This window comes from Acartia tonsa, chromosome 8 (assembly GCF_053477335.1).
Source record: "Acartia tonsa isolate MP-2025a chromosome 8, ASM5347733v1, whole genome shotgun sequence".
In the NCBI taxonomy this organism is placed as follows: Eukaryota; Metazoa; Arthropoda; class Copepoda; order Calanoida; family Acartiidae; genus Acartia; species Acartia tonsa.
The window spans coordinates 3,667,258-3,692,611 of record NC_137267.1 but is presented as its reverse complement, the minus strand read 5'-3'; the positions used below and the strand labels follow the sequence as shown (position 1 = coordinate 3,692,611).

General features: G+C 34.3%; 1 protein-coding gene across 1 annotated transcript in view; it reads left to right on the top strand.

Moving 5' to 3' along the window:
* The window catches only part of LOC145325581 (uncharacterized), a 53,796-nt gene that overhangs the window by 3,271 nt on the left and 25,171 nt on the right, over window positions 1-25,354 (top strand). The window lies entirely within an intron of this gene.

The following is a 25,354-nucleotide window of genomic DNA, read 5'->3' as shown; positions in this document are numbered from 1 at the left end:
AGGTTAGGTTCAATGTGTACCGGGTAGTCGGGTCCCGTATGATTGGGCCCCTTTATATTGGTTAGGGATCTAATTTTCATTTTATTTCAAATAAAATGTGGGGGGGGGGTGAGTTTTATTGCTCGATATGCACTTTGTGGGAAAGGACCGACAGGCCTATAAAATCTTACAGACAATAACACTTTGTTACTGCCAATTTAGACTAATATACTACATCCTTAACAAGAATCAGAGTGTCAGAAAAACCTAAATTAAAATTTAATCCAAATTAATTTTATCTAATATCCGTCTTAAGGGATAAGACAATGAACGACAAAATGATATCATTGTACATTAGGATATACAAGTTGGAAGGAATTTTAATGTTAGGGGGAGATTTGAAATCTGCATCAAATTTTAAGGATTTTTTTTTTATAAAATTCGTTTTTTTTTATAATTCTTTATCTAGAAGCGGAAATACAATTCAAGTCAATTAATTTTGACATCTGTGATTGGTGGATTGAGAACTATCTGAGCTCTGATTCGAGAAGCTTAAGTGTCGCACATCATTCACCCAATTAGAGCGCAGGTAGTTTCTAATCCACCTATCCTATTGGTCAAAATTAATTATCTTAAATTGTATTTCCGCTATTAGATTAAGAATTATAGAAAAAACGAATTTTATAAAAAATCCTTAAAATTTGATGCAGATTTCAAATCTCCCCCTAACATTAAAATTCCTTCCAACTTGTATATCCTATTGTACATACCCAATTATGGTGAACAAAATAATCCCTTCGGTAGATTAAAATTATTAATAGGAAAGTTTGGACCATTAATCAACCAATTAAGATTTAACAAAAGTACCAAAAGGAGAACGGATTACATAAATTACAGTCCAATGGACCTTTCTTCCCTACTTGTTCTTTAGTGGATGTAACTAGCCTAAAACCAGCACAACGATCCTTCGGTACAGACAGACACATAGATTTATAGTACCTCGTACAAAATCTTACTAATAAGATTATATAATCCTAAATTTGCTTTTTTCCTCAAATATTTTTAAAGAAGGGATTAGACAATTAGATTAATCTTTCCCCCAGCTATTTATAATAATGGATATAATATTACTTGTATCTTACACCAGAGTATCATACATATACTCTAATAAACTTGCAGCTGGCTTAAAAAACGATCCCCCCATCCCCTCATCTCCAACTGGATAAACGAACTGTTCAATAAACAATGTCTATGTTAGCAAACAAAATTGACGACAATTTTTTCCTTGTCATAAAATCCACGTATATCTATTCTATATTTATTATTACAAGCTGCAAAGTGCAGAATTTTACCCAAAATTATATTAGGCAGGAGGAATTTTCTTTCCATTATCCTATCCCTATAACATCAGATGTGTCTACTTCAGAAGGAAAACTATTGATTGGGAATAAGGCAATGTATTCAGAAAAATAATTTTTCATTTTAGATATCCGCGGAAAGCTGGATATGACACGATACGAAAAAAATAACTATTTCCGCCAGCCAAAAAATTTATATTTTGTCGATAAATACATTGCAAGAGCGTGCTGGAGAGGAATTGTGGCTCCTTAATTTTTGTCATAAATACACTTGTCATAAATATATTTGTCACAAATACATTTGTCATAAAGGTACACTTGTCATAAATACATTTGTCAAAGAAACATTTGTCATAAAGGTACATTTGTCATAAAGGTACGTTTGTCATAAAGGTACATTTGTCATAAAGGTACCTTTGTCATAAATTACATTTGTCATAAAAGTATGTTTGTCATAAAGGTACATTTGTCATAAAGGTACCTTTGTCATAAATTAAATTTGTCATAAATGTACGTTTGTCATAAAATACATTTGTCATAAAGGTACCTTTGTCATAAAGGTACCTTTGTCATAAAGGTACCTTTGTCATAAATTACATTTGTCATAAAGGTACGTTTGTCATAAAAGGTACACTTGTCAAAGAAACATTTGTCATAAAGGTACATTTGTCATAAAGGTACGTTTGCCATAAATGTACATTTGTCATAAAGGTACATTTGTCATAAATTAAATTTGTCATAAAATACCAGCTTTGGGGATTTCTACCGAATTTGATTGGTTGGTTCGTTAAGTGGAGTGTCAAAACGTTTCAACCACTGATTATAATTTATAGAAGGGGTAATTTTGTTTTTATTACAATTGGGGATGTTAATCGATTTATCGGTCATTATCTGATACCTTTAGATCCTTGGTCAACAGATAAGAAATTGAGAAAGACTGATTCCCACCCTTATGCTCTTAATAAACTTTGGGTACCAGTATAATTAACATTTCAATGTCCCCTCAACTCCTCTGAAAAATACTTTTAGAAAATTTGTCAGTATCTTTGTTTTTGATAGATTTAAGTTGAAGAAAAGTTATTTCCTATTATTACAAAAGTTCTAGATTTTCACTTTTTCAAATGGATAGTTAGAGAATCTAAAATTTTTAAAAGCAAAGCTTTTCTGTAATTAGGGTTGGTCCATCCGTCCGTCCGTACGTACGTCTGTAACGGATAGCTTTTTTCGTTAATTTAGGCATGTTAGAATTGTTCTATCGATTTTAAACTTTGCACGGTGATTCCTGTAGTAGTTAGGTAGGATTTAGAAAGCAACTCTATAATCGTTACCAGAATGTCCGTACGTCCATTTTATACAAGTTGATTTTTTTACTTTTTTAACAACAATTTTCTATGTGATAAAATCATCCGATTAATCTGATTTTTAAAGTACAATATTTCATGCAAAGCATCTCTATAATCAAGTCCTAAAAATGTCAGTATGTCCTTTTGTATTTAAGAAGTTTTGTAACAAATTTACGTATAATTTTGTCAAAATATATCAAAATTTTATATATTCATTTCTGACACTCTACAAGAGTTAATGTTCGTCTCTCATACCAATTCAGAGCTTCGCTTTTATGGATGTTGTCATTCTTGTCATATTTTAACTAAGAAAGCGTGTATTTGGCATCCAAGTCGTATTTAAAACAAGGATGACAACATCCATAAAGCGAAGCACTGAAACGGTAGCACAAACGGACATTAACATTTGTATAGTGTCAAAACTGAATAATCAAAATATAAATGTATAAGAGTCGAACCAAAATTGTAAGTAAATTTGTTGAAAAACTGCTTGATACAGGATAATGATTATGAACATACTTACATTTAGGACTTGATTATAGAGTTGCTTCGCTTATAACATTATACTTTGTTGTCCCATGAATTAATGTACCAAAAATCAGATCAATCGGATGATTAGATCAAATGAAAATTTGTTGTTGAAAAAGTAAAAAAAATCGACATGTTTATAATGGACGTACGGACATTCTGGTAATGATTAAAGAGTTGCTACGCTTTTTAAATCGTACCTAATTACTATAGGAATCACCATGCAAAGTTTGAAATCGATAGGACAATTCTAAAATGCCTAAATTAACGAAAAAGGCTATCCGTTACGGACGGACGGACGTACGGACGGACGGACCGACCCTAATTATAGAAAAGCTTCGCTTTCAAAATTGGGTATTTTATCAGGGATCTTAGGGGATAGGACATTGGACGATTAATTGATCTATGTACATTGTACATACCCAAGGGTGATAAACAAAATTACCTGTGCTGCAAATTTAAATTATTTAAAGTTTGGTTACTGCTAGTACCAAAAGTTTATAAAGCGACGTGTTAATAAAACTTTGGGTATCATTATTAATTAAAGTCCAACATCTCCCCCTATATATATAAACTAGCGGCTTCGCCCCTAGTCTCTAGGGGCTTTGCCCCAAAAGGTGACAAAAAAATGGCGAAATTCGAAAAGGACCAAGGTAATCTTCAGCAAGAAAAAAAATGGGGGGATTTTTGTTTTCTTTTTGGGGGGGTTAGGGGTGTCCCACCCCTCAAGAAAATAGCCTAAAACCACCACAGGACCAGTAGGTATATTCCCTGAAGAGTAGAATCCAATCGGTTCAGTGGTTATCGAGATCTTAGGGACGGACAGACAGATGGACAGACAGACGGACAGACATCATTCTAGTTTGTATTATAGAAAGCTAAATTTTTTAAACCTTCATCTTGTTGTGACGAAGCCCCTAGAGGAATGTAGCCAAGTGTAGGAAAAGTATTTATTGCATCGTATTATAAACAGCTTTCCGCGGATATAGAATGTACAATTATAAGATCAAAACTAGTTTTTTTAGTCCCGAGGTAACGAAGGCACGTGCTAAAAAACTGGCTTTAATCTTCTGATTGTACATTTTTATATTCGTAGAAAGCTGGATATAATTCGGTGCTAGACATAGTTTTTTCTTATGGATGAGAACTGGTTCCTATCCGCCGGATTCGAATGAATACGAGAAAAGTATTTATTGCCAGGGAGGGAAAAAACATTGCACTGTAAATTACACTGGTACCCAGTTTTATAACAACGTTATCTTATGCGTAAACCCAGTAAAAGTGTCGGACTGATTATGACGTAAAAAAAATAATTAGCCAATGAGAGGCCACTATAAATTTTACCATTAGTCAATAATGGCCTCTCATTGGCTAATTTTTTTTACGTCATAATCAGTCCGACACTATTACTGGGTTCATCTAATAAAGGGGAATGTTCAGGGGCGTCCAAGCTTTTTTTTTGGGGGGGGTATTGTTCACAAAATTTTGGGGGTGCCTACGGCACCCCCAAAATCGTTTGGGGGTGCCAAATGGCCCATTACCCCCCCCCCTTGGACGCCTATGGGAATGTTGTTTATCATCAATAGGGATGTATATCAATTTATCGACCATTGGCTAATCCCTTAAGATCCCTTGCCAGGAAAAAGGGAATGATGCTGTAAGTATTGGTGCAAAAAATGGGGACGAATCTCAAATTGATTTGATGGGGCTGATTTTTTTACGTCAAAAGTGAAGGGAAAGAAAAGGGAAGGGGAAAGAAACTCCTTAGAAAAGAGATGGGGTTTTCCCTTCACTTGTGACGTAAAAAAACCAGCCCCGTCAAATCAATTTGAAATTCGTCCCCATTTTTTGCACTAATACTTACATCATCAAGGGAATGTGATTCTGACAAACAATTCTAAGTGAAATTTTTCCTTCAAACCCCTTATCTTTTTTCTCCTATTCTTACCCACTTCCATTTAGTTATACAAAAACAAGTTTTACTCCAACTTTACTCCAACAAAAAATTTAGTCTCCGGCAGTTTCAGATGGAATTAAATGGCTGAATAGCAGCCTCTGGCCCTGTCCAAATGTCAATTATATAAAAATTTTACAAGGAAAAAGTTGGGCCTGTGAAATATATGATTTAGATACATCTACAAAATTTTCACGTGAGAGGGGGGGGGAGCTAATTACACCCCCCGATGTCTTATTGTTAATATATTTGGTAAAACTAAGGGCTTTGAACCTTAACGCAAAGGGCAAATTTTTTTGTAAGTTTAAGCAACGCCATTTTTGGGATAAGAATTCCATATGAGAGGAGGGCCGGGAGGGGAGGAGGCATTTGGAAAAAAAAATCTTTACTCCCATATAACCTCACCTCCCCATCTACCATTGGACTTTCTTGATTATAAAGGCAATAAAGACAAACAAAAATCCAGAAAAATAGACGAATGGAATAGATAGATATTAAGAAAAATAAACAAAATTATGGAAAGATACACTGTTGAATATATCATTTACATGTATTATATAATTTTTAATTATTTGCTTTGGTAAAAAAGTTTTATATTGATGGTTTCATAGACTAAATTGAATTAGAATTTCTTGGTTAGACAGAAAAAATCTTGACTATTTATAAAGAAAACTAGACGAATAAAGAAATAAATATACTTTGTTAAATATGTCATTTACATGTATTATATAATTTTTAATTATTTGCTTTGGTAAAAGAGTTTTATATTGATGGTTTCATAGACTAAATAAAAATGGATACATTTTTTTTTATATATTTTTTCGTTATGTTTGTAGTAAAACCTTATTTAAAAGTTAAATGATGTCGTTAGGTGTGTTTGTGTGTAACAAAGAATTTCGCTAACCAATGGAGCAATATTATTCCAGGGAAGGCTTAAAATCTATGGTCGAGCCCCCCCCCCCCCCCATTCCATCAAATGCCCATAGCTACCTCTAGGGGCGTAACCGCTAGTAATTTTATATAGGAAAGAACGTCAACTAGTTGTTATATCTTTCTTGTAAACTAATTTATTATATTACTAGCGGCTTCGCCCCTAGCCTCTAGGGGCTTTGCCCCAAGAGGTAATTAAAAAAAAAATAAGGTACCCCCAATACTTTCTGTTAAAAAAAATTAAGTACCCCCACTATGGTGCTCCCACTACTTTCTAATTAAAAAAAAAAAAAAAAATAGGTGGGGGATTTTTAGTTTTTTGGGTGGTTGGGGGTGTCCCACCCCCCACGAAAATAGCCTAAAACCACCACAGGACCAATAGATATATACCCTAAAGAGTAGAATCCGATCGGTTCAGTGGTTACCGAGATCTTAAGGGACAGACAGACGGACAGACATCAAGCTACTTTGTATTATAGATATTGCTGCGCTACTTATAGAAAATTTGTTCTTACTTCCCTAGAAATTCATCTTTTTTTTTATCGTTGTTTATCTTAGTTTTATCTTGATATTTCTAGATTCCTATAATAAACAGAACACATAAGCCATCCCTTTTTTGTTTATAGATAATTTGAAAATAAAAGTGTTCTTTTTTTTGCTTAATCGCTTCGGCGCGGTGGTCCTATTCTGCTGGGCTACCTGGTATCAAATACTAGAGTTGGCTCGATATAACTATCTCCCTATTGGCTAGTTTTCTATATGCATTTATATTTCTCAATAACTCTATTTTCCTCACCCGGCATTACTATTTAAACGGAAGTAAATATTTAATAATTTAAATGATCTTAAAAAGACCTTTTAAATTATATTTTTTTCTTTACATTACCATCACTAAAGGGTTTATTATATGATTACAATTTTAGTTCAATATTTGAACACACAAAGTGTCGCCACAATCGAATTCTTTTAAAACAGAGTTTTCTTAAATTTATTATATCATAAATTTAAATTTTCTTTTTTATGATTAGAAATTAAATACTTCATTATAATGTAAATAGCAACATGAAATAAAAAAAATGAATTTATTTTTAATAAAGTGAAATAATGGGTCTTATCGTTCTGGGCAATGAGAGTTTATTATGGATTATTGGAGCACTATAAGTTTTTAACGAATATTCCTTGGAAAACTTGAGCTTGTTTATAGACATTTATTTCCTATATAGATCTGACATGGATCTTGAAGCAATTAAGCAGGCCGTTTTGTACAGGTTAAAAATTGGAAGATTTCATTAAATAAAAGTTATCGCAAATATACTTAGTAAATAACCTTATCTAAAATTTTATAAGCAAAAGCACACGAAAAACTAATTCCTTATAATTTTCAATTTATTTTATTTTGGGAAACCGTCCAAATTTCTGCTAAACATTGAAGCTCTTTATAGTGCCTTTAAAATAGGGGATAAAGTAATAATCATTTGCCAAAATATCTCGAATGACGTCATATTAGAATACTGAAATATTCTAATATGACGTCATTCGGAATACTTCGGCCAAAAGTTTTTGAAACGATCATCTTTTTTTTAAATAGGCACTATAAAAGCTTCACAAATTAGCCTTTTATCAGCCTCTAAGTAACTTTATATCTCTCAAACGACGCCTTGAACAACCTTATTTTATAAGCTTTTTAAAAAAAAAATGACGTCATTGGCCTGCCATTGGCAATTTAGTCTGTGTATTGCCATATCATTGGTCATTTGTATTGTAAGACGTCATTTTACAAATCAACTATAAACAACTACTTATTTACTTTCTTATTATTTAAAAAAATTGCAATCTATAAAATACTTTGTCTATGACTTTGTCCTGAATAAAATTGAAGTTTAGTCAATAACTGTAGCTAAAATATCCCCTCCATGTATATATATTCCCTCAGGGAGAGATGGGGACATTGAGCTGTTTATTACACTAGTCCCCAAAGTCTTTTAATAATGTTTTCGTTGGCTTAACAACCTTGGGGACATTGATTGGTTGTTTCATTAAGTTGAGTGTCTGAACGTTTCACCCACTATTTGTAATCTACAGAAGGGGTAATTTTGTGAATTATCATTGAGGATGTCAATTTATCAGCCAATGTCTTATCCCTTTAGATGCCTGATATTCCCTCCTACCACCATATCATAAGTCAAGCCAAGAAATTATTCTTTAAAAATGTTCATTGCTATATTGCACTTGACATGAAATTATTTTTGTTGATGTTGCATAGCTTCTCTATAGGCAATATTAAGTATGTCTGTATGTCCAATTAATTATCTAAACTTATTGTAACTATCAGGTATCTAAAGGGACAAGACAATGGCCGATTAATTTATGTACATCCCATACCTAAAATTACCCCTTTTATAGATTACAATTAGAAATTAAAACGTTCGGACATTCAACTTAATAAACCAACCAATCAATTTTCCATAAAAGTCTCCAAAGTTGTTGAGCCAACGAAGCGAAAACGTTTTAATTTCAACTTAGTATATCATTTAGATTCGTGTTTTTTTTCGGCTACAATTTAAGATAGACGGCTGAAATTAAGGGTGAGAATTCACTATATGATTTTTTTGAACCGTCAGTCTGTCGGTCATTCTTCAAAAGACAAAGATTTGGTAATTTTTAAAAATGATTTACCGCGGTAGTCACGGGATTCCTCCCCACGGGATTCCTCCCACTGGATTCCTCCCAACGGGATCCCTCCCACGGTATTCCTCCCACACGGGACTCCTCCCACACGGGATTCCTCCCAACCGGGATACCTCCCACGGGATTCCTCCCACGGGATTCCTCCCAAACGGGATACCTCCCACGGTATTCCTCCCACACGGGATCCCTCCCACGGGATTCCTCCCAAACGGGATACCTCCCACGGTATTCCTCCCACACGGGATCCCTCCCACAGAATTCCTCCCACACGGGATCCCTCCCACGGGATTCCTCCCAAACGGGATACCTCCCACGGTATTCCTCCCACACGGGATCCCTCCCACGGGATTCCTCCCAAACGGGATACCTCCCACGGTATTCCTCCCACACGGGATCCCTCCCACGGAATTCCTCCCACACGGGATCCCTCCCAGGGGATTCCTCCCAAACGGGATACCTCCCACGGTATTCCTCCCACACGGGATCCCTCCCACGGGATTCCTCCCAAACGGGATACCTCCCACGGTATTCCTCCCACACGGGATCCCTCCCACGGAATTCCTCCCACACGGGATACCTCCCACGGTATTCCTCCCACACGGGATACCTCCCACGGGATTCCTCCCACACGGGATACCTCCCACGGAATTCCTCCCACACGGGATCCCTCCCACGGGATTCCTCCCAAACAGGATACCTCCCACGGTATTCCTCCCACACAGGACTCCTCCTAAAAATGTTTCAATTTTTTCCAATTTTCAATTTTTCAGGGTGGGGTGTCCTTCCACACCCCCGTAAAAAAAATTTTCAAATTTTTTTTTTTTCATTTTAAAATTTTTTTGGGGGGGTTGACCTTCCACACCCCCCCAAAAAATTTTTTTTCAAATTTTTTTTTTTCATTTTAAGATTTTTGGGGGTGGGATAACCTTCCACACCCCCCTAAAAAAAAATTTTTCAAATTTTTATTTTTTTCCATTTTCAATTTTGTTGAGGGTGGGGTGACCTCCCACACCCCCCAAAAAATTTTTATTCAATTTTTTTTTTTATTTATAAATTTTTGGGGTTGGGGTGACCTCCCTCACCTCCATAAATTTTTTTTTCTTTCATTTTTAAATTTTTGGGGTTGGGGTGACCTCCCACACTTTTTTGGGGGTAAGGTGACCTTCCACCCCCCATAAAAAATTTTTTTTTAATATTTTTCTTTTGTGGATTTAAAATTTTTTGGGGTGGGGGACCTCCAACAACCCCCTAAAAATTTTTTTTCATATAAAAAAATTTTAAATGGCAAAAAATAAAAATTGAAAAATTTTTCAGGGGGTTGTGGGAGGTTACCCCATCCCCATGAAAAGTTTAAAATTTGAAAATGGAGGAAGAAAAAAAATAAAAAAAATTTTTTTTTTTAGGGGGGGGTGGAAGGTCACATACCTCCTATGGTATTCCTCCCACACAGGATTCCTTCCAAACAGGATTTCTCCCACACAGGATCCCTCCGACGGGATTCCTCCCACACGGGATCCCTCCTACTGTATTCCTCCCACATGGGTTCATTTTACAATAAAACATTTTCCCTTTTTTTCAGTTATTTATTTAAAAGAAAACCAAGATTTTATTTTTAAAATTCTTTTTCCAAATTATTTCCAAATTTTTTTTATAAATTGTCCTCTAAAGATTTTAAAAATATAGGTATTTGATTTTGACTATATATCTGAAAAAGTTACATTTGATTTTATACTTTGTCTGTCTTATCCAGCTTGCACCACGAGGAGGTCAAGTATAATAGCAAGCCATTTTTGATGTTTTTAATTTAAAAAATTTTTTTTGGCTTTTCTTTTTTTTTTAAATCTTTTTATTTTTTTTATTTTTTATATTTTTTTTTTATTTTATTTTTTTTTTATAAAAAATTGTTTCCTCATAGGATCAGACAGAGCTAAAAATGTTAGCTACTGCTCTGAGATAGATCAACTTATTTGGGCTTGCTGCATAAGTATTAACTTTGGCAGCAAGTCTTTGGGCCAACAATAAGTATTTCTTTCTAAATGCAAGATTGTTGACAGCCTGATTGTCAGCATAAACCTTATGTTGAAGTGCAATGTCCTTTATAAGCCCATCTAAGAGTTTCCACACACTGGGATGTTTAGAGAGAAAGAGTGAAATTAATCCATTGTGGTATCCTTCTACAGCATTAGTGGTTCTGGGAATATTATCAGCTGGATCTGTAAAATGGTTCCAAACTTGAGGGGGATACCTAGGAGGATTTCTTGGTATGCCTGCACCTCTATCTCTACCCTGGATATAAGTTACCTCAAAGTAGGCAATCAGCTCATTGACTCTCTCTATATCTGGAAATGAATCAGCTAGTTCATGAAATCTTGGTAACACATCATCTAATGGAACAAATGATAATGCCATTAAGGATTTGACTGCCATGTTGAACTCTGGGTTGCTTTCAAATTGGCTCTTTAGACCTAGTTCTCCAACTTTTCTTATTACAGACTGACTAAGGTGGAAAAGGCATCCTTTTACTGAAGCATTTGGGTACGCCAGTCTGAATGATTTTTGAGCAGCATTTTTAAAGTCAAGCAACATAATTTGTGGAACAGAATCAGGCAGAAGTTCCTTTAGGGCATCTAGCATCCTGATGTATGTATTTTGTTCTTTGTTGGGCAAAAGAAAATACACAATTGGAGGATAGTTGTTGCCTACCTTAGCATGAATTGTGTAAAGCTGGTAGAAAACTGATGGCACAACAGCAAAGGTGCCATCACCCAACCACACATTCTCATCATCCAGTACATGTAAAAGCTCCCTGGAGCCTAACATTAAAATGCGGTTAGGATCTGCAATACCTGTGTCATGAAGAAGAACATTCCTGTATTTCTCAGGAATTTCAAAGCTTAAATTCTGAGGATTTGGCTCTACAGGATTGCCCACTCTTCTCTTAGCCCTGATGTTGTCATCTAAAGATGGGCGCTTAGGTAGCCTTTGCAGTATATCTTGACTTAGACCTGCAAGGCAATCTGCAAGAACAGATCTTGATGTGTCAAGAGTTGAAGAGGCCTTTGTCCTCATGAGGGACTGCACTCTCAACACATTATTTTTCACTGGATCTCCAGTGTGTGAGTGTACAGGTGCCTCATTTCCCTGAAGTATGCCATTTTTTGTTTTGATAGATGCAGAGCATCTATGTTGCCTCTGCATGCAGCACCTCCATGTCCTCTCACCATTTCTTCCTATTCTATCTTTCCTCAACACATAATGGAATCCACCTTCCACTCAGACTTCACCTCCTCTCTCTGAAAATTGAGCATCTCCACCTTGCATGTTATCTTCTACTTCTAAGATTTGAAAAAATAATAATTATTTATTTTAACTTACTGAGAAAACAACAGCAGTCTTTAAAGTCCATCTAATTTTAGTTTTACAGAAAATTTTATAAAACAAAACCTTCTTAGAATTTGAAATTAAATATAAAACTGTTTTTAAAATTGTCTGTTATTATGTTTAACTCTAAATTTTACTGTCTGTTTATGTCTCCTTGTACCCTGAAGAAGAATGTAGTTTTTATTTCTTCTACCAATCACTAAAAAAGTAAATTGCAACCCAACCCTCCCCCCCATAATCTTAAAAAGGTGGGATAAAAACATAAGTACTTTAAATTTGAATATTTGGATATAACAGTTAACTATAGATGTGACTTCCTCCACCACACTATGTTTATATAAGAGGACAAACTATGAATGAAAATATGTGACCTTCTACACCCCTATAAAAAAATTTTTTTTCAAAATTTTTTTTTTATTTTCAATTTTGTTGAGGGTGGGGTGACCTCCCACACCCCAAAAAAAATTTTTTTTTCAAATTTTTTTTTACATTTTAAAATTTTCGGGTGTGGGCTGACCTTCCACACCCCCCTAAAATTTTTTTTTTCTTTCATTTTAAATTTTAAACTTTTCAGGGGGATGGGGTGACCTCCCACATTCCCCTGAAAAATTTTTCAATTTTATATTTTTTGCCATTTAAAATTTTTTTTATTATTTGAAAAAAAAAAGTTTAGGGGGTGTTGGAGGTCACCCCACCCCTAAAAATTTTAAATCCAGAAAAGAAAGAAAATTTGAAAAAATAATTTTTAGGGGGGTGTGGAGGGTCACCTTACCCCGAAAATAAAAAAAATAAAAAATTAAAAAAATTTGAAAAGAAAAAGAAAAAGAAATTTTTAGGGGGGTGTGGAAGGTCACCCCAACCCCGAAAATTTAAAAATGAAAAGAAAAAAAAATTTAAATAAAATTTTATTTGGGGGTGTGGGAGGCTACCCCACCCTCAACAAAATTGAAAATGGAAAAAAATAAAAATTTGAAAAAATTTTTTTTTAGGGGGGTGTGGAAGGTCATCTCACCCCTCAAAATCTTAAAATGAAAAAAAAAAAATTTGAAAAAAAATTTTTAAGGAGGTGTGGGAGGTCAGCTCAACCCCAAAAATTTGAAAATGAAAAAAAAAAATTTGAAAAATTTTTTTTTACGGGGGTGTGGAAGGTCACCCCACCCTGAAAAATTGAAACATTTATAGAAGGAGTCCCGTGTTGGAGGAATACCGTGGGAGGGATCCCGTGTGGGAGGAATTCCGTGGGAGGGATCCCGTGTGGGAGGAATACCGTGGGAGGTATCCCGTGTGGGAGGAATACCGCGGGAGGTATCCCGTGTGGGAGGAATTCCGTGGGAGGGATCCCGTGTGGGAGGAATTCCGTGGGAGGGATCCCGTGTGGGAGGAATACCGTGGGAGGGATCCCGTGTGGGAGGAATACCGTGGGAGGTATCCCGTGTGGGAGGAATTCCGTGGGAGGGATCCCGTGTGGGAGGAATACCGTGGGAGGTATCCCGTGTGGGAGGAATACCGCGGGAGGTATCCCGTGTGGGAGGAATTCCGTGGGAGGGATCCCGTGTGGGAGGAATTCTGTGGGAGGGATCCCGTGTGGGAGGAATACCGTGGGAGGGATCCCGTGTGGGAGGAATACCGTGGGAGGTATCCCGTGTGGGAGGAATTCCGTGGGAGGGATCCCGTGTGGGAGGAATACCGTGGGAGGTATCCCGTTTGGGAGGAATCCCGTGGGAGGGATCCCGTGTGGGAAGAATACCGTGGGAGGTATCCTGTGTGGGAGGAATTCCGTGGGAGGGATCCCGTGTGGGAGGAATACCGTGGGAGGTATCCCGTTTGGGAGGAATCCCGTGGGAGGGATCCCGTGTGGGAGGAATACCGTGGGAGGTATCCCGTTTGGGAGGAATCCCGTGGGAGGGATCCCGTGTGGGAGGAATTCCGTGGGAGGGATCCCGTGTGGGAGGAATACCGTGGGAGGTATCCCGTTTGGGAGGAATCCCGTGGGAGGGATCCCGTGTGGGAGGAATACCGTGGGAGGTATCCCGTTTGGGAGGAATTCCGTGGGAGGGATCCAGTGTGGGAGGAATCCTGTGGGAGGGATCCCGTGTGGGAGGAATCCCGTGTGGGAGGTATCCCGTTTGGGAGGAATCCCGTGGGAGGAATTCAGTGGGAGGAATCCTGTGTGGGAGGAATCCCGATGGAACCGATTTACCGCATATTCTCTAGCTTTCTTAACGTCTGCTTTATTTTCTCAATTTTCTTTTTGTCCTTCCATGGATTGTTGTGCTTTTTTGCTTCTTATGGGTTTTATAACAGATCTATAGTATAGATGTATATACAGACAACTACCTCCCTTCCTTTTTCAAAGACCTCTTTCGTCTGCTTTTAAATCATTTTCTGCTACTTGGCTGTGTTAATATATAAGCGACACCATTGGTTAATTTTCAATGACCCAAATAGAAAGGTTGCACAAGGTGGTTGCGATGGGGAGATACAGTTATTTAACCCTTTCTCCCTCTAGTGTTTTACTCTATTTGTTTTATGTTTCATTTTAGAAATAATTCAATATCAAACGCTTTTCTAAAGTCTAGGTAACAGTAAATGTATTATAAAATCTTGTTTTATAAAGTAGCTAGTAACCACTGGCTGACCGCATAAGAAATCTTTACATAAATCCTTGGATGGTTTTAGGCTTTTTTTATCTTTCCTACCCCATTGAATACAAAACCACAAGATGATAGTGACGCAGTCACTGGTACTTGATAGAGATAAAGCAATGAGAAGGATTTATATTTTAAACATGCATACATTCTCTCGGTGTTTGGATGTCTGTCATCATATAGAGCCTTTACCAAAATAAATTTAATTCTGAAATGTGTTGAGCATTAAGAGCGTTTTAGCATAAATATAACCATAAACATTATAATAGGTAAAATGTAGCAGATTTTAATTGTATTTACCTACAATATAGCATTTTAAAACATACTTACTGTAATCAAAATACAACAAAATATTTAAAAAACGAAACAATTTTTCTACACTTTTAAATTTTCCTAAAAATATTGATTTTCATAATTAACTAATGTAGTTATTTTTCCCCTTCTAATGAATTGATGTACCATCAAAAAGTTGATTAAGTTTCAAGTAAAAAATATCCTGAACGTAAGGGATATTTTAAAAAAAATAATATGTTAGAATTTTCTAACAACAAGGACAAATGAACTATAATACTTGTAGAAATTGCTTAAATACAAGATAATGTTATGAAATTTTAGGACTTGATTACAGAGATGCTCACGTATAACGTTGCACCTTGTTGTGTCCTATGAATTATTATTCCAAAAATCAGATGGATAGGATAATTATACTATACAAAAAAATATGTTAAAAAATCATAGGTAACAATCTTAGAGTTGCAACGCTTTCTGAAATTTTCCTAACTGATACAGGTATATCATACCTATATTAATCATAAGAGCTTGCTAATATAGACCTCATTGTCAGTTCGTATATCCAGTAGGAAAGAAGGGGATGGGAGGTATCGTTGTTTTAGCCAACTGCAAGCATTAATCAGAGTAAATGACAATCTGATGCAACATCCAAGTAATAAAATATAGATTGACCAATCATAAAAAGCTTTCCCTTTAAAAAACAGAACATATCATATATTATATCTTTATATCTTAAATATTGATATGCACTGGCACAAAAGTTTAAGGCAACTTAGTTTTTCTTCATTATCATGTTCCTATATAATTCATTTGAAATAAATTCCCTGTGTAGTTTTCTAGACCAAAAATAACAATAATAATAACATTATAATAGCTTAGTCAAAGATTATATAAAAAAGTTGTAGTTAATAAAAGCTTAACAGATATGGTTCTCCTTTGCAATGCAGCTTCTTATTTAATTTTGTGGAGGGTTACAAAACTGATTAAATACACAATACTAGTTTAAGACATACTAACGTTTTTAGGACTTGATTATAGATATACTTAGCTTATAGTATTGTACCTGTTGTAATAGGAATCAGTATTAAAAAAATTAGATAAATAGGATAATTTTAACATACCAAAATTTGTTATCAAAAAAGTAAAAAAATCTGATTGTTTTAAATGGATATACGGACTTTCTGGTAACTATTTTAGAGTTGCTACACTTTCTAAGTCGTACCTAACTGTTATAGGACAATTCTAACCTGTTCAAAATAACGAAAAGAGCTAACCGTTACGGACGTACGGACAAACCGACCCTAATTATAGAAAAGCTTCACTTAAGATAAAAAGATACACTTCATTTTTCCTATTCTGTTACAATAACTTTGATATAGAAGAAGGGATTAATGGTATATTTGTTGATGATAAACCCTCTCTCGTCAGGGACAAGGGGGGGGGGCAATGCTGGTTTAATAAATTTACGACCCTTTTTCTCCCTAGATTAACTACTAAAGTCAAATTTTCTCACTTTAAACGTTTGAAGAAAGATTATTTATTGTCCATTGGCTTCTCCCTGTAATCCATGCTCCTCCTAGTACATAGTTCAAGTGTAGTATTCATACAACCACTTACAATACAGGTTTCATACAGGGATCTAAAGGGATAAGACAATTGGCCGATAAATTGATATTATTTGCTGTTATCATCATAATAACATAAGACTAAATTCGTGTTTTCATAACAATAACACAATTTTTAAATTATATCAACCATTTGAAGGCAATATAGGCGACTCAAGCCATTGACATTATGATTAAACTTACTTTTATAAAGATTGATATATACGGGTAGCATTTGAAATTATTTTAAACATAACGTCCTTGTGGAACCGTTTTTAAATTTTTAGGATTTTAGCGAAATTGAAATTTGATCATTTTCCTTTAATGTTTACATACTATTTTACATTTAGCTGATTTTTTATAAGAAACAAGGATGGCAACATACATAAAAACTAAGATTTCAAATCATAATTCGATAAGCAGAATATTAATTTAAAAGTTCAAACTAAATTGTATATAGATTTGTTGCAAAATTGCCTAAATGTATATTTTTAAATGACATGCTTATGTTTTTTTTCATACTTGATTATATAATTATAATACTTTACCTTGTTGTCCTAGGAATAACTATTGAAAAATCGGATGAGTAGGATAATTAAATACAAAACATTTTTTTCAAAAATTTAAAAATCAAATTGTTTTATATGGACATACGTACCTTCTGATAAAGATAATTCAGTTGATAAGTATTCAAATTCTTACAGGAATCATCAATCAAAGTAAGAAATCGATAGAACAATTCTAACATGCTTAAATTAACAATAGGAGCTATCCATTATGGATAGGGCCTAATTATAGGAAAGTTTCGCTTTTTACAATGTCAATTTTTTTGTGTATGTGTGTGGGGGGGGGGGGGGTTACACTCCTCCCTCTTGCAAGAGTTGTATGTCTAGTTTTAGGAAATAATAACTAACGGACATACCAGTTATTATGTAATAGCTGCGCTCCTAAAAAGCCTACAAAATACATATAGGATCTATTATTGACATATTGGTATAAAGATTCATTCAACAATCACACAGGACTCTTGAATTAAAACAAAACATATTAACATAACATAATAAAACATTACACTTTATAGGGTATGTCCGTCAGTACGTAACCGTTAGCTCTTTTGATTAATTTAGGCATGTTAGAATTGTCCTTTCGAGTTCAAACTTTGCATGATAATTCCTAAAACAGTTAGGTACGAATTTAAAAGTTTAGCAGCTCGATATCCATTTTACACATGTTGATTTTTTCTTTTTAACAACTATTTTTTATGTGATATAATCATCCGTTTGATATGATTTCTATTACAATCAGGTAAAATATTATCCGCGAAGCATTTCTATAATCAAGTCAGTAAAACTGTAGCTATATCCTTAAACAGTATTCTGTTTATAAGAATTTTTGCAACAAATTTACGTATAATTTTGTTAAAACTTACATAAATATATTTTGTATATTCAGTTCTGACACTCTACAAGAAATAATGTTTGTCTGTCGCAACGTTTCAGAGCTTCGATTTTATGGATGTTGTCATTCTTGTTCTTTTGTTAATGGTGCGAAACTATATAGAAGCAGTGAAGAAAGTTTATCCCCCCCCCCTCTAACAATTTTTGACAAAATCTAGAGGGGGAAATTTGAGTTTTACAGACAACAATTTAAGGGGTATGTAAATTTTATACAATGACACCCGTCTTTGCTGTATTAGAGGAATGTATCAAGGGGGGGGGGGTCAAATGTGATGTACTCTAATTATAGAAAAGTTTCGCAGACAAAAATATAGTTTTAATACTTTAATATTTTATGGAGGGCTGTATAAAAAATAAAGATAATATGTTGTTGGCCACATGAATGGACCATTGCAAAATTGGAAAATGATAACCTATTGGCTTATACCAGTGTTTTCATAATCAAACAAAATTCAAGTAAATATTTTCCTAAACTTAAAAGCATTTATGGTGGCCAATTTTTTTAAAGATTGAGCTGAAGCCTACAAAAAATGACGCCATACAATACAAATGACTAATGATAGGCCAATACACAGACTAAATTACCAATAGCAGGCCAGTAAACATGTTATTTGACCAGTGGTAGGCCAGTGTAAGTCTAACATGTCATCAATTTGACACCCAGCTCACGATTTTTGACACCTAAAATCGAAAATGGTGTTTGGACTGTAATTTAGACATTACATTATTGTCAGGGTGGATGTGAGCCTTGAATTTTAAGAGAAACATTCAGCTATTCAGAATAGTCAATGATTAATTTGCCAGAGGATGGCCCAATGACCCCCAAGTTTTTATATTTTAAGGGTGGTAAAAGGTTTCAAAACCTAATGTATTATTAAAAATTGTAAGGGGGGTAAATTTAGAGGTTTTAAAGTTTTAGTAGGTTAAACACCCCTTTAACTTACTGCCATTGATTAAGCAGTCGCTTGAAAAGGAAATTGTCATGTATGTAAGAGAGCCTAAATAAATTTCGCTAAGATGAAATAAATTGTTTCATGATATAAACATATCTTTATTGGAGAATCTTTCCAATTTTTATTCTCGATGAATATTCTATTTTCTATTGTTATTGAAATCTTGTAATCCGTCTTGTGAGTGTGTGTGTGTGTGTGTGTGTGTGACTGTGTGTGTATTTGCGTGCGTGTGTGTGTGTGTGTGTATGTGTATATCCAGACTTCAGGGAGAAAGGATACCAATAAATGTATAAGTATAGATATATAAACAGATCTATAGTATAGATGTATATACAGATAACTACCTCCCTTCCTTTTTAAATGACCTTATTTGTCTGCTACTAAATTATTTCCTGTTACTTGGCTGTATTACTACACACCACACCATTATTGGTTGATTTTCAACGACCTAATTGAAAGTGGGCACAAGGACAGTGTGCGATGGGGAGATAAAATTCTTTAACCCTTTTCCTCTCTAATGTTTTACTCTCATTATATATAATCCAGATATCTATCTGGATCCAGTGTTGGAGACCTATTTTGCTTGCTTGGAAATTGCTTTCTGCTCTTTTGTAGCTTTGCTTTGTGGTGGGGACATACAGTTATTTAACCCCTTCCCCCTATATTATTTTACCTTAATGGAATACCTGTTATAAGTGTGTGTGTGCTGGTCTTGATTGTATGTTCTATATTCTAATATTCAATCTTTATATTCTTTATCATCTATAAACACTTCAGACATGCTATTTTTGTCTTTAAATTATATTCTCATGTTATTCTAATAAAGCGAAATACACAGCGGGCTAAAATAACTTTTTCCTCCTTTCATTCCCTTCGCCACTTCCCCTCTCCTTCTTCTGCATGAATGATAAATGACCAATAAATGACAGGGAAAATAGAAGGGGCGCTGTGGCTCAGTGGTAACACACTGAACTACAGTGGTGAGAGTTTGAGTTCAATTCTCCGTCTGTTGACTCGAATTTCTCATTCGCAATAATAATCACGCAACTTCCCCTGGTTGTGTTAGAAGGGGATTATTGAGTAAATTTAGATACTCAATAGTCACATACATAATATCAGTACTAACCTTATCTCAAGCTCCTCTGCGGAGAGTGTCATTCATTAGGGTGACTTAATTTGGGACACCTGCCATACTTGGCGAGGGTGAGGTAATAATGAGTAGCTCTCATGAGACAGCGGGTCAATTCATAATGTGCTTGACTGTGGAGCTTGATAGCCCTAGTGGCTAGACAAAAGTGTCTCAGCCTACTCCATGACTACTTAGGCCCAAACCCTAAGAAACTATGGCTAATCAATCAATCAAGGGAAATAGTAACCAAAATTTTCTCAGCGTCATAATATCGACGTATCTAATGCTTCCCTTAATTTCCATTCCCTTATTCCTGCTAGTTATTCAATGAAAAAGTCTCTATAAATAGTGTTAGCTTGAAAATACAATTAAAATCTAATTCTTTTCCCACTACAGGGTCATTCAAGAAAAATGATTTGTAAAAATCTTTTTAAATTCAAATTGCGCGGCTTGTGTTATTATAGAAAAATGTTATGCATACCGTTAGACTATAGTTTTTGGATTATATATATGAACCATTCGTGTGCTACATATAGTATAGGAGATACATGGTAAATGTTCCAACTTACTTAAAACTTTTCATCTTTCTTACATTTTTCAACGTAGCTTCTAAACTACAAATGGCACAAAAATAGTATTTATATTTACAAAAACAAGAGTTTATGACGATTCTAACGTTTTATTCTGACGGGGTTAAATAACTGTATTATCCCTTCTTAAGGACCCTGCACTGACTTTCAATTAGGTTTTTTTGAAATTCAACCAATAGCATCGAGAATACTAACACAGCCAAGTCGCTACAAAAGAGCAGAAAGCAGCTAGCAGACGAAAAAGGTCCTTAACATGGGGATCCAGGTATTTGTCTGGTTATAATAAATATATATAAATTTATTATTTTGCTCCAAGCCTACATTTCTGCACAAATATCTTAATCCGTCAGGATAAATTAGATTATATTTTCTTCTCAATAATTTTAACATCACAAATTTTATCTTTTTTTTTATTTTTAAAGCGATGCTTTTCTATAATTATGGTCGGTCCGTCTGTAACGTCCGTAACGGTTAGCCCTTTTCGTTAATTTAAACAGGTTAGAATTGTCCTATCGATTTCAAACTTTACATGCTGATTCCTTTAACAGTTAAGTACGACTTATAAAGCGTAGCAACTGTATAATGGTTACCAGAAAGTCCGAACGTCTATTTAAAACAAGCATATTTTTTTTACCTTTTCGACAACAAAGTTTTGTAGGTTAAAATTATCCTATTCAGCTGAATAATTGAATTCTGATTCCTATTACATCAAGGTACAATGTTATAAGCAAATCAATTCCTAAAAATATCAGTATGACCTTAAACAGCAAATTTACTTACAATGTTGAATAGAAATATAAGAATAGAAGCATATTCTGCACCCTTTTTTCGTCAAATCTAAGAAGGAACATTTCTAGCAGACAAAAGTATTGTTTACTTTCGACTCAAGCTGATGTGGATTCTTAAAAAATGATAGACTCGTTACTCGATAGTGAGGCAAAATTATTTTTGTGAAAAATCATCTAAAAGCACATTAAAAATCTACAAAAATCAAACAAATTCATATGTTAATAACCCTTTTAAGAAATTTTTTAATTTTTGTAAATTTACTTATGCGATTTTGGAGGATTTTTCACAAAAAATATTTTGCCTCACCAGCGAGTAGCCAGCCTAACTTTTTTTTTAAGAATCCACCTCTTTTTCACTCAGACGAAATTTTTGAGCAAGTAAGTTTGATTCAGTAAAGCTTTTTACTAAGAAATGATATTGTTTACAGCTGACTTTTAACTATGTATGAAATGAAAAAAAACATGCGTTCGTAATAAAATGTGTACATAATTTCAACCAATGAAATTTGATGTAGGTTCCGATGTGATCATCCTATTGGCTCAATCAGACATTCCCTCTCTTTCTTAGTATCTTTATTCAATGTTGTATAGACTTAATATTAAGTTTATTCAGTTCTGACTCTCTACAAGTTTTAATGTTCGTTTGGCCTTCCATTTCAGAGGTTCGCTTTTATGGATGTTGTCATCCTTGTTTTTTTTGATAAATTAAGGATTTATTTCTTAATTCTCTCCATTTTTTGTTGTCGTTAAATGAAATATTTAACATTAAAGTTTTTGTGATGAAATCTGTCATTGATTTTTAAAGTAGAATTTTTAGTACCTAAGCTACCAGGGAGGGTGGGGAAAGTGTTTCACTAGTCCCCAATGTTTTTAATTAAAGTTTTCATATTGTTGGCTTAACAACTTTGGGGACTTTAATTGAATTTTGTTTGGTTGGTTCATTAAGTTGAGTGTCTTATCGTTTCAACCACTAATTGTAATTTACAGTTGGGGTATTTTTGTGTATTAAAATTCTTGCGAAGCTACCCTATAATTCACTTTGTCTGACCGTAACGCTATGGGAGATATGTCATTTTCTCGGATGGTATTGAAGCTGGAATTTCCAGTGAAAATTCCTATGCCATATGCGCTTCTAGTCATTACAATGTTTGTCCGTCTGTCTGTTGGTCATGCCTCAAAAAACGTGAACCTTGAAGCTTGACTTAAAGCTCATTTGTTCATTTGCTAAACTCAATTTGACAAACGGCTATTCCGTGCAATGGCTTAGTGGCATACTTAAGTTAAAAAGTAGTTACGTTACTTATAATAAGGTTACAATATCCTAACTTGGGTTTTAGGACAAACGCAGAAGAGACAAACGTCGGAGTGGACAAACACAGGTGTGTCTAAAATATTAAGTATTTCTAAACAGCTTAGGTTTAGTTATTTGAATTTACAAATAAGCTTTCGCAGGGGTTAGGCATTTAGAAATTCTATTGGATGGTTTAAAATAAGTTACACTATGATGTTTACTACTCCGGCGTTTGTCCTATGACCCTTACTTGAAAATAAATAAGAAATGATCTTCAATGAAATTTGAAAAATTGCACCAAGAAGTGCTGCAAAAATAAATTATTTACTTCAGAAAGACAGGGATAATACATCTGAAATAAATTTATAAAAACAACAATATTTGAATAGTTATTTATCTCATCTTTCAATATGGACATCTTTCTGAGGATATCAAAATAAAAAAATAGGATTTCAACCAGTTTTGTTGACCAAACAAACAAACATAACAAAACTGGTATCAATTTTTTTTATATTCGTGGAAAAGTGTCTGCAATATAATGCTATAAATGATTTTCCGTATAACCGGTTATAATCCAGAGGATATTAACCGGTTACGAAGCCATACAGAAAAAGTGATTATACTATGTAAAATATCTCATTCATTTTATATTTTTTGGAAGCAAATATTTGACACTTTAACCTACAATATTTTTTATTTATCTGATGTCATTGAGTTGAAATTTTAGTTATCTCTTGTTTGGTTGGTCGATTGGCAATTCCATAATGTCGTTTTTGGAAAGGTACACTATAAAGGAATTTATTTTGAAAATGGCCATTGACTTCCATAGACTTAATCTTGTAATTTATTTTCAAGATCAGTCATAAAACAGCATTAAACCTGCATACTTAACTCCCTATGTTTGTCTGACCATTTCTCAGTTAGTAATGCTATTTGGAGAAATGTGATTTTTTTCGACTGCTATTTAAGGTTGACTGCTCATAACAAGTGTATCCAGTATACATTTTACTTTGTCTGTCGGTTATGTTAGAAGAGCCATTTATATATTGATTTATAAAGGTTTCGTGATTTTATCTTTTTTATTTTCCACTTTCTTTTTTTAGAACCTTTTAACAGCTACTCTAAAACTCATTTTGTCTGTTTGTCAATCCAGGATATTCTTTGTGATTCGTTATGGATGTTGTCATCATTGTTTATATAAAATCAATGTGTGTTTCAATATGTGTATGGTGGTGTGTGTGAGTGTGTGCTTTGGAGATAGACTATCAGGCAATATGATTTAATATTTTAAAATTGAACTCTGGTGAATAATTTGATCAAAAGAGCGAAGAATTTGTTAAATCCTGTCAATTTGAAAATGGTGGAAATCTGGAAAATTGGATGAAAACATTTGGTAGCATCCCTGTTTTGGAATTTGTGCACAGAAACCCTGACTCTTTTCACATAACTTATTCCTGCTTTCCATATTCCTTTCAAAAAAAGCTTTCAACAGAAATGATCATTGGGCAGGTTTTAATCTACTATGGGAGAGGGTAGCCCTAGCCTCATAAACAAAAAGTAGCTGGAAAATATTCTTTTAATTTTTGTTTCTAAAATCAGATGGAAAGGTTGATTAGAAGGGGGTTGAACTTGGCCAATTTAATTGAAAAATATAAAATTCTTAAAACTACATTGATAATGGATTATGTATATTAGGTAGACAAATTAAATTACTGACAGAAAGATGCAAAAGTTTAAAAAGGGAATAATAGCTTTCGCAATATTCTGTACAATTGTGAGCCACGAAGATGATTAAAGTCCCTCAACACAGATTAAGCCGTCATACGATAGAATAACCAATGATAGGCAAGTATACACTATAATTGACCAATGGTAAAATTTATGCTGGCCTCTCATTGGTTATTTTATCGTATGATGTCATAATCTGTTGAGGGACTTTATTCATCTTCGTGAGCAAGCTTTCAGTCAAATGCGCTTGTTAAGTCTAACTGTTCTTAATGTTGACCAAATGCATAGTATAATTAAACGCATACTTTAAAACAGTTTGACCCAATAAGCGCATTTGTCTGGAATCTTGCTCACAACTTTACGGAATTTTGCGAAAAGTACTAATCCCTTATATGAAAGGAACTGACAATTTAGTTTTTATGCAAAATCCCTTTTATCTCTGATTAATGCTAAGAAATATATTTTGTTACTTATTTTTTTATTAAGGAATCAAAATCAAACATTTTTACACTAAATAAATTTTTTATAAATTGGATTTGAGCAAGGCATTTGATAAAACTGTTACTAAATATCAATATTATGATCTTGTAATATTTGGTGGTAAATTCTTTAGGGTAAAAAGGCACCACCTACTAGGTTTTGGTTTGTACCAAGTGGCAAACTAAATTTTAAACCTTTACACATAACCTAGCAATACATGGTGAATACATTTAA